This window comes from Coturnix japonica, unplaced genomic scaffold (genome assembly GCF_054131305.1).
Source record: "Coturnix japonica strain WE unplaced genomic scaffold, WE-NBRP24 Scf114, whole genome shotgun sequence".
Taxonomy (NCBI): Eukaryota; Metazoa; Chordata; class Aves; order Galliformes; family Phasianidae; genus Coturnix; species Coturnix japonica.
The window spans coordinates 32,317-47,959 of NW_028189017.1; the positions used below are offsets into that span (position 1 = coordinate 32,317).

The 15,643-nt window shown below is 55.6% G+C and overlaps 1 long non-coding RNA gene and 1 pseudogene across 1 annotated transcript; both read left to right on the top strand.

The window, feature by feature from the left end:
• The first annotated feature begins 37 nt into the window (after positions 1-37).
• LOC107307390 (uncharacterized) lies at positions 38-2,086 on the top strand (annotated as a pseudogene).
• A 7,275-nt stretch (positions 2,087-9,361) lies between these two features.
• LOC146751193 (uncharacterized) lies at positions 9,362-12,964 on the top strand. The gene is made up of 2 exons (XR_014941798.1): positions 9,362-10,976; positions 12,323-12,964. It is a non-coding gene; the product is annotated as an uncharacterized LOC146751193 (long non-coding RNA).
• The last annotated feature ends 2,679 nt before the right edge of the window (positions 12,965-15,643 follow it).

Sequence of the window (15,643 nt, forward strand, 5' to 3'; positions counted from 1 at the left end):
CAACATAGCGGCCATATTGGACCAAGATGTCCCCAACATGGCTGACAATGAGGACAAAGATGTCCCCATCATGGCAGCCATATTGGACCAGGATGTCCCTATAATGGCGGCCATATTGGACCAGGATGTCCCTATAATGGCGGCCATATTGGACCAGGAAGTGTCCAACACGGCGGCCATATTGGACCATGATGTCCCCAACATGGCGGACAATGGGGACAAAGATGACCCCATAATGGTGGCCATATTGGACAACGATGTCCCTATCATGGCGGACAATGGGGTCAAAGATGTCCCCATCATGGCGGCCAATTGGACAAAGATGTCCACAACACGGCGGCCATATTGGACACGGATGTCCCCATCATGGCGGCCAATGAGGACAAAGATGTCCCCATCATGGCGGCCATGTTGGACAAAGATGACCCCATCATGGCGGCCATATTGGACCAAGATGTCCCCATCATGGAGGACAATGGAGACAAGGACATCCCCATCATGGCGGCCATATTGGACCAAGATGCCTCCAACACGGTGGCCATATTGGACACGGATGTCCATGTCATGGCGGGCAATGGGGACAAAGATGTCCCCAACATGGCAGCCAATGAAGATAAAGATGTCCCCATCATGGCGGCCATATTGGACCAGGATGTCCCCAACATGGCGGCCATATTGGACCAAGATGTCCCCAACATGGCGGCCAATGAGGACAAAGATGTCCCCAACATGGTGGCCATATTGGACCAGGATGTCCCCAACATGGCGGCCAATGCGGACAAAGATGTCACCATCATGGCGGCCATATTGGACCATGATGTCCCCAACATGGCGGCCAATGAGGACAAAGATGTCCCCAACACGGCGGCCATATTGGACCAAGATGTCCCCATCACAGCGGACAATGAGGACAAAGAAGTCCCCACCATGGCAGCCATATTGGACAAGGATGTCCCCAACATGGCGGCCATATTGGACCAGGATGTCCCCAACATGGCGGCCATATTGGACAAGGACATTACCATCATGGCGGACATTGGGGACCAAGATGTCCCCATCATGGCGGCCATATTGGACCAAGACGTCCCCAACACGGCGGCCATATTGGACCAGGATGTCCCCATCATGGCGGCCATATTGGACAAGGACATCCCAACATGGCGGACATTGGGGACCAGGATGTCCCCATCATGGCGGCCATATTGGACCAAGACGTCCCCAACACGGCAGCCATATTGGACCAAGATGTCCCCAACGTGGCGGCCATATTGGACCAAGACGTCCCCAACACGGCGGCCACATTGGACCAAGATGTCCCCATCACTGCGGACAATGAGGACAAAGATGTCCCCATCATGGCGGCCATATTGGATGCAGAGGTCCCAATCATGGCAGCCATATTGGATGGTGACACTGGTGGCATCACCATCACAGTGACGGCACCGCCATTGGAGGACGAGCCCGGTGATGATGACGTCATAGGTGATGACGTCATCACAGCCGACCAATCACGTGACGTTGAGGAGAGCGATGACGTCACAGCCGTGCTTCACGATGATGTCATCAATGAGGGTGACAATGTCACTTTAAAGATGGCGGCCGATGACGTCATCGACGGTGATGACATCACTTCTTTTCCACCTTGTGATGACGTCATGGCTGATGACGTCATCCCCACTGATGACATCATCACAGTTGAACCAATGGCTTCTTTTCATCGCAGCCATGATGTCATCCCAGGATATGATGACGTCATCGATGACGTCATCGCAGGGGAAACCATTATGGCCGCCTCTGTTGATGACGTCATCGATGGGGACGACCTCACTGATGACGTCATCACGGAGGCGACCCTCTCTCCTTGCCACGGGGGGGCGAACGATGATGACGTCATGGATGCCGGTGACATCATCAAGGATGATGACGTCACACCTGAGGGCGATGACGTCACCGATGAGGTCACGTGGAAGGATGACGTCACAGATGACGTCATCAGCCCCACAGAGGAGCAGCCGTTTGTGCCCCATTGATGACATCACTGATGGCGTCATGGCCGCCCACAGGAGGGGCGGGGCTACAGGTAGGGGGCGGGGCCAATGCAAATTGGGGGGCGGGGTTATGCTAATGAGCTTTGAGTATGGGCTTTTGCCAATGCAAATTGGGGGCGTGGCCTCATCGAAGTGGGCGGGGCTATGGAGCCATATATGGTTATGGGGGCGTGGTTATGCTAATGAGGGTCATGTGGAGGCATGGTCATACATGTGTTGGCGGGGCTTGGGGAGTGGGGGCGTGGTCAGCTGCATGTGGGCGGGGCTAAGGGGAGGGCTCAGCCAATGAGGTTCGTTTGGGGGTGTGGTTATTTGCATGTGGGCGGGGCTAAGACAGAGTGAGCAGTGCTGAGCCAATCAGCTTTGAGAGGGGGCGTGGTCAGTGGCTTTGTGGGCGTGGCCATTGGGGTCCATTGAGGGGGACGCCATGTCTAGTGAGAAGGGGGCGTGGCCTCGCCGAAGTGGGCGTGGCTTATTGGGTTTGTGGGCGGAGCTTATTGTGTTTGTGGGCGTGGCTTTATGGGTCTGTGGGCGGGGCTTGTGGGGTTTGTGGGCGGGGCTTATGGGTGTGTGGGCGGGACTTATGGGGTTTGTGGGTGTGGCTTAACGTTGGGGGCGTGGCTTATGGGGTTTGTGGGCGGGGCTTTATGGATCTGTGGGCGTGGCTTGTGGGCTTTGGGGGCGTGGTTTAACATTGTGGGCGTGGTTTATGTGCATTGGGGGCGTGGCTTGTGTTTGTGGGCGGGGCTTATGGGGTTTGTGGGCTGGGCTTATGGGTTTGGGGGCGTGGCTTATGGGTTTGGGGGCGTGGCTATTCACTGCCCCCCCCCCCCATATTGTTGCCCCATAGGACCCCCCCAGCCCCATAGCAGCCCCCCCCCCGGCTGCCCCCTGCTTTCCTCGGCCTCCTCTGTCTCCTCCTCGTCCTCCTGCTCCTCGCCGGGGTCTTTGCGGTATGGGGGGGGGGCCTAAGACATTATAGGGGGGGGGGTCTTAATACAGTATATGGGGGGGGTCCTGATTCATTATATGGGGGGGGGTTCTAATACATTATATGGGGGGTGGGGGGGGGGCTTCATACATTATATAGGGGGGAGGGGGTCCTGATTTATTATATGGGGGGGTCCTAATACATTATATGGGGGGGGGGTCTTAATACAGTATATGGGTGGGGGTCCTTATATGGGGGGGGTGTCCTAATACATTATATGGGGGGGGGGTCTTAATACAGTATATGGGGGGGGGTCCTTATATGGGGGGGGGGTCCTAATACATTATATGGGGGGGGGGTCCTGATTTATTATATGGGGGGAGGTCATTATATGGGGGGAGGGGGGTCCTAATGCATTATAATGGGGGGGTGGGGGTTTCTGATTCATTATATGGGGGGGTGGGGGGGGGTTGGTTCATTATATGGGGGGGGTCCTGATTTATTATATGGGGGTGGTCCCGATTTATTATATGTGGGGGGGTCCTAATACATTATATGGGGGGGGGGTCTTAATACAGTATTTGGGGGGGGTCCTTATATGGGGGGGGGTCCTAATACATTATATGGGGGTGGCGGGGTCCTAATACATTATATGGGGGGGGTCCTGATTTATTATATGGGGGGGGTCATTATATGGGGGGAGGGGGGGTCCTAATGCATTATAATGGGGGGGTGGGGGCTTCTGATTCATTATATGGAGGGGTTGGGGGGGGGGGGGGTTGTTCATTATATGGGGGGGTCCTTATTTATTATATGGGGGGGGGTCCCGATTTATTATATGGGGGGGGTCCTAATACATTATATGTGGGGGGGGGGGGGCTTCATACATTATATAGGGGGGAGGGGTCCTGATTTATTATATGGGGGGGGTCCCTAATACATTCTATGGGGGGGGGCCTTTATACATTATATAGGGGGGTCCTAATACCTTATATGGGGGGGGGGGGGTCCTGATTTATTATATGGGGGGGGGGTCCTAATACATTATATGGGGGGGGGGGTCTTAATACAGTATATGGGGGGGGGTCCTGATTCATTATATGGGGGGGGGGGTCATTATATGGGGGGGGGTTTCTAATACATTATATGAGGGGGGTGTGGGGGGTCCTGGTTTATTATATGGGGGGGGTCTTTATTCATTATATTGGGGGGGGGGTCCTAATACATTATATGGGAGGGGTCCTGATTTATTATATGGGGGGGGGGTCCCTTATTAAGAGGGGGGGGTCCCTAATACATTATATGAGGGGGGTGTGGGGGGTCCTGGTTTATTATATGGGGGGGGTCTTTATTCATTATATTGGGGGGGGGGTCCTAATACATTATATGTGGGGGATCCCCATTCATTATATGGGGGGGGGGGTCTTAATACATTAAATGGGGGGGGGTAATATTATATAGGGGGGGTTCTGGTTCATTATATGGGGGGGGTCCTGATTCATTATGGGGGGGGCATAAAGGGGGGTGCTGAACCCTATATGGGATTGGGGGGGGCAATGGGATGTAATGGGGTTGGGGGGGGGCAATGGGATTTAATGGGGGGTCAATGGGATTTAATGGGTTGGGGGGGGGTCAATGGGATTTAATGGGGTTGGGGGGGGCAATGGGATTTAATGGGGGGGTTCAATGGGATTTAATGGGGTTGGGGGGGGGTCAATGGGATGTAATGGGGTTGGGGGGGTCAATGGGATTTAATGGGGGGGTCAATAAGATTTAATGGGGTTGGGGGGGGTCAATGGGATTTTAATGGGGTTGAGGGGGGGTCAATGGGATTTAATGGGGGGGTCAATGGGATTTAATGGGGTTGGGGGGGGGTCAATGGGGATTTAATGGGGGGTCAATAGGATTTAATGGGGTTGAGGGGGGGGTCAATGGGATTTAATGGGGGGGTCAATGGGATTTAATGGGGTTGGGGGGGGGTCAATGGGATTTAATGGGGGGGTCAATGGGATTTAATGGGGTTGGGGGGGGGTCAATGGGATTTAATGGGTTTGGGGGGGTGTCAATGGGATTTAATGGGGTTGGGGGGGGGTCAATGGGATTTAATGGGGGGGTCAATGGGATTTAATGGGGTTGGGGGGGGGTCAATGGGATGTAATGGGGTTGGGGGGGGGTCAATGGGATTTAATGGGGGGGCAATGGGATTTAATGGGGTTGGGGGGGGTCAATGGGATTTAATGGGGGGGTCATGGGATTTAATGGGGTTGGGGGGGGTCAATGGGATTTAATGGGGGGGTCAATGGGATTTAATGGGGTTGGGGGGGGTCAATGGGATTTAATGGGGGGGTCAATGGGATTTAATGGGGGGTCAATGGGATTTAATGGGGTTGGGGGGGTCAATGGGATTTAATGGGGGGGTCAATGGGATTTAATGGGGTTGGGGGGGCGTCAATGGGATTTAATGGGGGGGTCAATGGGATTTAATGGGGTTGGGGGGGGGTCAATGGGATTTAATGGGGGGGTCAATGGGATTTAATGGGGTTGGGGGGGGGGCAATGGGATTTAATGGGGGGGGCAATGGGATTTAATGGGGGGGTCAATGGGATTTAATGGGGTTGGGGGGGTCAATGGGATTTAATGGGTTGGGGGGGGGTCAATGGGATTTAATGGGGGGGTCAATGGGATTTAATGGGGGGGGGGCACTAATGTAACCCCCCCCCTATTTCTTTAGGCTGTTCATTACATCAAGGTGTTCCTCATCAGCTCCGCCCCATAGACTTCAATGGGGGGGGGGGGGCACCAGACACCCCCCCTAAGACCCCCCCCCCCATTAAATACAGCTAATAAAGGGGGGGGGGGGGGATACTTGACACCCCCCCCCATTGAATAAAGCTGTTGTGTGTCTCGTTGTCGCTATGGTTTATAATGGGGGGGGGGGTCATTTATAGGGTGACTTGTCCAGGCTTGTATGGGGTGGGGATATGGGACAATGGGACCATTGTGTGCTATGGGGTAATGGGGGGGGGGGGGGAAAGGGGGGGGAATGGGGGGTAATGGGGGGTATGGGGGTCAATGGGGGTTATAGGGGATATGGGGTTAATGGGGGTCAATGGGGTATATGGGGTGGAATGGGGGGTATGGGGTTATGGGGGGGGAATGGGGGATATGGGGGGATATAGGGGTCAATGGGGGTTATGGGGGATATGGGGGGTAATGGGGGTTATAGGGTCAATGGGGGATATGGGGGTCAATGGGGTATATGGGGTTATGGGGGTTATAGGGGATATGGGGGGGAATGGGGTCAAAGGGGGTTATGGGGGATATGGGGGTGAATGGGGGTAATGGGGTTATAGGGGATATGGGGGGTTGGGGGTAATGGGGGTAATGGGGGTTATAGGGGATATGGGGACATTGGGGTCAATGGGGGTCAATGGGGGTTATGGGGGTTATAGGGGTTATATGGGGTATGGGGGTAATGGGGGTTATAGGGGGGAATGGGGGTTATGGGGTTATGGGGGTTTATAGGGGATATGGGGTTAATGGGGGTCAATGGGGTATATGGGGTGGAATGGGGGGTATGGGGTTATGGGGGTCAATGGGGGTCAATGGGGGTTTATGGGGGATATGGGGGGTCAATGGAGGATATGGGGGTAATGGGGTTTTATAGGGGGGAATGGGGATATGGGGACATTGGGGTCAATGGGGGTCTATGGGGATATGGGGGTTATAGGGGATATGGGGGTCAATGGGGGGTATAGGGGGGAATGGGGGATATGGGGTTATAGGGGATATGGGGGTCTATGGGGGTATGGGGACATTAGGGTGAATGGGGGACATGGGGGCTATGGGGGGGCTATGGGGTCAATGGGGGTTATGGGGGATAATGGGGATATGGGGGGGAATGGGGGTCATTGGGGATATGGGGACATGGGGGGTCAATGGGGGTAATGGGGATATGGGGGGGATATGGGGGTTGGGGGGGGATATGGGGGATATGGGGTCAATGGGGGTAATAGGGGCTATAGGGGGTATGGGGGGAACATGGGGGTCAATGGGGGTTCTAAGGTATATGGGGTTCAATGGGGGTTGTGGGGTTATGGGGGGTAATGGGGGGGATGGGGTCAATGGGGGATATGGGGGGTATATGGGGCCACTGAAGGGGGGGGTATATGGGGTCAATGGGGCCAGCCATTGTCACCAAGGTGCCACGTCCCCACCCCATAGCATTGCATTGGTGTCCCCTCCCATAGGGCCGCCCCCCCCCCACCCCATAGGGCCGCCCTATATGCTGCCCTATAAGTGGGGCCGTGTGGGGCGGGGAGGGGGGGGGAAGAGCAGACACAGCCATGGGGGTCACAGCCCTGGTGGTGGCTGTGGGGACATGGATGATGCTGGGGGGTAATGGGGGATATGGGGGGATATGGGGGGATATGGGGGGATATGGGGGGATATGGGGATATGGGGGGTATGGGGGGATATGGGGGATATAGGGGGGATATGGGGGGATATAGGGGGGATATGGGGGGATATAGGGGGGATATGGGGGGATATAGGGGGATATAGGGGGGATATAGGGGGGATATGGGGGGATATAGGGGGATATGGGGGGATATGGGGGGATATGGGGGGTATGGGGGGTATGGGGGGATATACGGGGGATATAGGGGGATATGGGGTCCTATAGGGTCTTATGGGGGTTCTATGGGGAGATATGGGGGGATATGGGGGATATGGGGGGATATGGGGGGATATGGGGGGATATGGGGGATATGGGGGGATATGGGGGGATATGGGGGGATATGGGGGATATGGGGGGATATGGGGTCCTATAGGGTCTTATAGTGTCTTATGGGGTCTTATGGGGGGATATGGGGTCTGATAGTGTCTTATGGGGGTTCTGTGGGGAGATATGGGGTGATATGGGGGGATATAGGGTCCCATAGGGTCTTATAGGGTCTTATGGGGTCCTATAGGGTCTTATGGGGGGATATGGGGGTTCTATGGGGGGATATGGGGTCCTATAGGGTCTTATGGGGGTTATATGGGGGGATATGGGGTCCTATAGGGTCTTATGGGGGGATATGGGGGTTCTATGGGGGGATATGGGGTCCTATAGGGTCTTATGGGGGGATATGGGGGTTCTATGGGGGGATATGGGGTCCTATAGGGTCTTATGGGGGGATATGGGGGTTCTATGGGGGATATGGGGTCCTATAGGGTCTTATGGGGGTTATATGGGGGGATATGGGGTCCTATAGCATCTTATGTGGGTTCTATGGGGAGATATGGGGGTTCTATGGGGAGATATAGGGGGATATGGGGGGATATGGGGTCCTATAGGGTCTTATGGGGGTTCTATGGGGAGATATGGGGGGATATGGGGGATATGGGGTGTATATGGGGGGATATGGGGGTCAATGGAGGTTGGGGGGGATATGGGGGGGATATGGGGGGGGTCCTGTCCCCATATCCCCCCATTAATAATGTCCTTATTAATGTCCTTGTCCCCCCCCCCCCCCCCCAGTGTCCCCCTCCCCCATCCTCAACCCGGAGGAGCCACGGACCCCCGTGATCCGAGACCACCCCATAAGGACAATGGAGACCCCCAGACCCCCCCCCAAAATGGAGGGACCCCCCCCCAAAGCGGAGCCCCCTCCCCACAAAGAGGGGACCCCCATCAAAGGGGAGACCCCCCCCAAGGGGGAGACCCCCCCCAAATCAATGGGGACCCCCCCAAAATCAATGGAGCCCCCCTGCAAAGCAATGAAGACCCCCCGCATGATGGGGACCCCCCCCTGCATGATGGGGACCCCCCCCAAACAGGAGACCCCCCCCCATAAAGAGGGGACCCCCATCAAGGCAGAGACCCCCCCCAAAAGGGAGACCCCCCCCTCCAAAGTAGTGAAGACCCCCCCCAAAAAGAGAGGCCCCCCCCCATAAAGAGGAGACCCCCCCCAAAGAAGTGAAGACCCCCCCCAAAAAGAGAGGCCCCCCCCCATAAAGAGGAGACCCCCCCCAAGGAGGAGACCCCCCCCAAAGAAGTGAAGACCCCCCCCAAAAGGGAAGCCCCCCCCCATAAAGAGGAGACCCCCATCAAGGCAGAGACCCCCCCCAAAGAGGAGACCCCCCCCAAAGAAGAAGAGACCCCCCCCATAAAGAGGGGACCCCACCCAAAGAGGAGACCCCCCCCATAAAGAGGAGACCCCCATCAAAGGGGAGACCCCCCCCCATAAAGAAGGGACCCCCCCCAAGGCAGAGACCCCCCCCAAATCAATGAGGACCCCCCGCAAGATGGAGATCCCCCCCATAAAGATGGGACCCCCCCCCATAAAGAAGGACCCCCCCCAAATTGGGGACCCCCCCCCATAAATCAATAGGGACCCCCCCCAAATTAGGGACCCCCCCCCACAAAGAAGCACAAGAGGAACCCGAAGAACCTGGGCTGAAACCGAAGGGCTATGGGGCAGGGAAGGGGAGTTATGGGGCAGGGAAGGGGGAGTTATGGGGCAGCGAAGGGGAGTTATGGGGCAGGGAAGGGGAGTTATGGGGCAGGGAAGGGGAGTTATGGGGCAGGGAAGGGGAGTTATGGGGCAGAGAGGTTGGGTTATGGGGCAGAGCAATGGGGCCACGATGTGGGTCTGCATACGATAAGGGACAAAGGGTTGGGGGCAGGGGGATATGGGGCAGGGTTTGATAGAGCTGCATTGAAATATCTATGGGGCCAAGAAGGGCATAGGGGGGGTTATGGGGCTGGAGGAAAGCATAAAGCAGGGCCTATATATGGGGCAGGGCCAATATATGGGGCAGAGTCAATATATGGGGCAGGGACAGGGTATAAGGCTGGTCCAGGATATGGGGCAGGGCCAATATATGGGGCAGGGCCAATATATGGGGCAGGGACAGGGTATAAGGCTGGTCCAGGATATGGGGCAGGGCCAATATATGGGGCAGGGCAAGGAGCGGGTAGATCCCCATGGATAAATCTAGGGGGCCAAGGAAGCCGTGGGGCAGGGGGTGATGGGGGAGGGTCTTCATGGACCCTTCTATGGGGCAAAGGAAGCCATGGGGCAGGGGGGGGCGGTGGGTCTTTATGGAAGTTTCTATGGGGCAAAGGAAAATATGGGGCAGACCGAGGCAGTGGGGCAGAGGGTGAAGATAAGGGTGGGTTTCCATGGGGTGATGGAGGTTATGGGGCAGGGGGGGAGAGATGTGGGGCTTCGTTCTTGAGGCCAAATGTGGGCAGGGAGGGGGCGGGATGTGGGGCGAGGGGTTCAGGAAGGATCAAGGGGAGAAGGGGGACATGGGGGGAGGGGGGGACGTGGGGCTGGGGGTCGATTGAGGTGGGGGGCGGGGAGGGGATGTGGGGCAGGGAGGAGAGGATATGGGGGCGATGGGATGGGGTGGGGGCACTGACCCATAGAAGGGGGCCGTTGACCCATAGAAAGGGGGCAGGGTTGGGGGCATTGACCCATAGAGAGGGGATAGGACGAGGGCTGGGGGCCATTGACCCATAGCGAGGAGACATTGACCCATAGAGGGGGGCCATTGACCCATAGAAAGGGGGCAGGGTTGGGGTTATTGACCCATAGCGAGGAGACATTGACCCATAGAGAGGGGACTTCGCCCCATAGAGAGGGGACTTTGCCCCATAGAGAGGAGATACTGACCCATAGAGAGGGGATAGGACAAGGGTTGGGGCCATTGCCCCATAGAGAGAGAGATATTGCCCCATAGCGAGGAGATATTGCCCCATAGAGAGGGGCCATTGCCCCATAGAGAGGAGATATTGCCCCATAGCGAGGAGATATTGACCCATAGAGAGGGGCCATTGACCCATAGAGAGGAGATATTGCCCCATAGCGAGGAGATATTGACCCATAGAGGGTGGCCATTGCCCCATAGAGAGGGGATTTCGCCCCATAGAAAGGGGTCAGAAGAGGACGAGAGCCGGAGCTCGGAGGATGATGATGGAGATGAAGAGGAGAGCGAAGGCCACGGTATGGGGGGAGATGGGGGGAGATGGGGGGCAATGTGGGGTGATGTGGGTCAATGGGGCTCAATGGGGGTCAGTGGGGGGCAATGGGGGGCAATGGGGCTCAATGGGGATCAATGGGGCTCAATGGGGGTCAATGGGGATCAATGGGGCTCAATGGGGGTCAATGGGGATCAATGGGGGTCAATGGGGATCAATGGGATCAATGGGGATCAATGGGAGTCAATGGGGATCAATGGGGCTCAATGGGGATCAATGGGAGTCAATGGGGATCAATGGGGCTCAATGGGATCAATGGGATCAATGGGGGTCAATGGGGATCAATGGGGCTCAATGGGGGTCAGTGTGGGTCAATGGGGATCAATGGGGGTTGATGTGGGTCAGTGGGGCTCAATGGGGGTCAATGGGATCAATGGGATCAATGGGATCAATGGGGATCAATGAGGGTCAATAGGGATCAATGGGGCTCAATGGGGATCAATGGGATCAATGGGGATCAATGGGAATCAATGGGATCAATGGGGGTCAATGGGGATCCATGGGATCAATGGGATCAATGGGGATCAATGGGGCTCAATGGGATCAATGGGATCAATGGGGGTCAATGGGGATCAATGGGGATCAATGAGGGTCAATAGGGATCAATGGGGCTCAATGGGATCAATGGGATCAATGGGATCAATGGGATCAATGGGGATCAATGGGGCTCAATGGGGGTCAATGGGGATCAATGGGGGTCAATGGGGGTTGATGTGGGTCAGTGGGGCTCAATGGGGGTCAATGGGATCAATGGGGCTCAATGGGGATCAATGGGGGGCAATGGGGATCAATGGGGGGCAATGGGGATCAATGGGGATCAATGGGGGTCGATGTGGGTCAGTGGGGCTCAATGGGGGTCAATGGGATCAATGGGGATTAATGGGAGTCAATGGGGATCAATGGGAGTCAATGGGGATCAATGGGGATCAATGGGATCAATGGGGATCAATGGGATCAATGGGGATCAATGAGGGTCAATAGGGATCAATGGGGCTCAATGGGATCAATGGGATCAATGGGGGTCAATGGGATCAATGGGGATCAATGGGATCAATGGGATCAATAGGGATCAATAGGGATCCATGGGATCAATGGGGATCAATGGGGATCAATGGGGATCAATGGGATCAATGGGATCAGTGGGATCAATGGGGATCAATGGGGATCAATGGGATCAATGGGGCTCAATGGGGATCAATGGGAATCAATGGGATCAATGGGATCAATGGGGGTCAATGGGGTTCTATGGGGTTCAATGGGGTCAATGTGGGGCGATATGGGGCCCTGCCCCACATTTTGTTCCCTTTCCAGGTTGGGGAGAACCAGAGGAAGAGGAATCTTAACATGGGGGTCCCCATGACCCCATAACCCCATAACCCCATATCCCACCCCATATATCACCCCATATCCCCATAACCCCATATATCACCCCATATCCCACCCCATAACCCCACATCCCACCCCATAACCCCACATCCCACCCCATAACCCCATATCCCACCCCATATATCTCCCCATATCCCCATAACCCCATATATCACCCCATATCCCACCCCATAACCCCATAACCCCACCCCATAACCCCATATCCCACCCCATATCCCCATAACCCCATATATCACCCCATATCCTCACCCCATATATGACCCCATATCCCCATAACCCCATATATGACCCCGTATCCCCACCCCATAACCCCATATCGCCACCCTATAACCCCATAACCTCACCCCATATATCACCCCATAACCCCATAACCCCATATCCCACCCCATAACCCCATATCCCACCCCATATATCTCCCCATATCCCCATAACCCCATATATCACCCCATATATCACCCCATAACCCCATAACCCCATATATGACCCCATATCCCCACCCCATAACCCCATAACCCCATATCGCCACCCTATAACCCCACATCCCCCATTAAACTGGAAGCACTGTCACTCTTTGGCCCCACATCCATGAAGGCTTTAATGGGGGACATCTATGGGGTCTTACGGACATCTATGGGGTCATTGGACATCTATGGGGTCTTTGTGCATCTATGGGGTCTATGGGGTCTACGGTGTCTCCTTTGGGATCTTCTTATGGCCATCTATGGGGTCTATGGGGTCCAGATCGACGTTGCCTCTTCTTGGGGTCTTCTATGGGGTCTTCGGACATCTATGGGGTCCTTGGGGTCTTCTATGGGGTCCTTGGCCATCTATGGGGTCCTTGGGGTCTTCTATGGGGTTTTATGGCCATCTATGGGGTTTTATGGCCATCTATGGGGTTTTATGGCCATCTATGGGGTCTTATGGCCATCTATGGGGTTTTATGACCATCTATGGGGTCTATGGGGTCCAGATCGACGTTTCCTCTTCTTGGGGTCTTCTATGGGGTCTGTGGTGGCTCCATTTGGGGTCTTTGGGATCTTCTTATGGCCATCTATGGGGTCTTCAGACATCTATGGGGTCCTTGGGGTCTTCTATGGGGTCCTTGGACATCTATGGGGTCTTTGGGCTCTTCTTATGGCCATCAATGGGGCCACTGGACATCTATGGGGTCCTTGGGGTCTTCTATGGGGTCTTCGGAGATCTATGGGGTCTTTGGGATCCTCTTATTGCCATCTATGGGGTTTTAAGGCCATCTATGGGGTCTTTGTGCATCTATGGGGTCCTTGGGGTCTTCTATGGGGTCTTCGGACATCTATGGGGTCTTTGGGATCTTCTTATGGCCATCTATGGGGTTTTATGGCCATCTATGGGGTCTTATGGCCATCTATGGGGTTTTATGGCCATCAATGGGGTCTTATGGCCATCTATGGGGTTTTATGGCCATCTATGGGGTTTTATGGCCATCTATGGGGTTTTATGGCCATCTATGGGGTTTTATGACCATCTATGGGGTTTTATGGCCATCTATGGGGTTTTATGGCCATCTATGGGGTTTTATGGCCATCTATGGGGTCTATGGGGTCCAGATCAACGTTGCCTCTTCTTGGGGTCTTCTATGGGGTCCTTGGGTTCCTCTATGGGGTCCTTGGCCATCTATGGGGTCTTTGGGCTCTTCTTATGGCCATCTATGGGGTTTTATGGCCATCTATGGGGTTTTATGGCCATCTATGGGGTCTTATGGCCATCTATGGGGTTTTATGGCCATCTATGGGGTCTATGGGGTCCAGATCCACGTTGCCTCTTCTTGGGGTCTTCTATGGGGTCCGTGGTGGCTCCATTTGGGGTCTTTGGGCTCTTCTTATGGCCATCTATGGGGTTTTATGGCCATCTATGGGGTCTTATGGCCATCTATGGGGTCTTATGGCCATCTATGGGGTTTTATGGCCATCTATGGGGTCTATGGGGTCCAGATCGACATTGCCTCTTCTTGGGGTCTTCTATGGGGTCATTGGACATCTATGGGGTCTTTGGGGTCAATCTATGGGGTTTTATGGCCATCTATGGGGTCTTATGGCCATCTATGGGGTTTTATGGCCATCTATGGGGTCTTATGGCCATCTATGGGGTCTTCTTATGGCCATCTATGGGGTCCTATGGCCATCTATGGGGTTTTATGCCCATCTATGGGGTCTATGGGGTCCAGATCGATGTTGCCTCTTCTTTGGGTTCTTCTATGGGGTCTTCGGACATCTATGGGGTCCTTGGGTTCCTCTATGGGGTCCTTGGCCATCTATGGGGTCCTTGGGCTCTTCTATGGGGTCCGTGGTGGCTCCATTTGGGGTCAGGGTCCCCCCTGTGCCCCCCGCCGTCCCCCCCCATGATGTGGGGTGGGGTCTCCCCGCTCCTTGTCCCCCTCATTGGGGTCCCATTCAGGTATTGGGGGCCATGGGGCCACGGGGATCCCGGGTGGGTCGGGGTCGTCGGGGTGGGGGGGGTTGGGGGGCTCAGGGGGGTCCGGGTTGGTGGGGGGGGGGCGTGGATCCGTCATTCTATGGGGCAGGGGGGAGATATGGGGGGTCAGGGGGGTGTGGGGCACCCCATAGCCCCCCATTGACCCCCATTACCCCCCATTGCCCCCCATATCCCCCCATATCCCCCCCATATCCCCCCCATTGCCCTCCATTGCCCTCCATTGCCCCCCATTGCCCCCCATATCCCCCCATATCCCTCCATTGTCCCCCATTGACCCCATAGCCCCCCATATCCCCCCCATATCCCCCCCATAGCCCTCCATATCCCCCCATATCCCCCTATATCCCCCCCATTACCCCCATTGCCCCCTATTGCCCCCCCATATCCCTCCATTGTCCCCCATTGACCCCATAGCTCCCCATATCCCCCCATTGCCCCATAGTGCCCCCCATTGCCCCCCATATCCCCCCATATCCCTCCATTGTCCCCCATTGACCCCATAGCCCCCCCATAGCCCCCCAGTAGCCACCCATATCCACCCCATTGCCCCATATCCCCCCCCATGTCCCCCCATTACCCCCCATATCCCCCTATATCCCCCCCATTGACCCCTATTGACCCCCATATCCCCCCCATTGACCCCCATATCCCCCTATATCCCCCCCATTGACCCCTATTGACCCCCATATCCCCCCCATTACCCCCCATATCCCCCTATATCCCCCCCATTGACCCCTATTGACCCCCATATCCCCCCCATTGACCCCCATATCC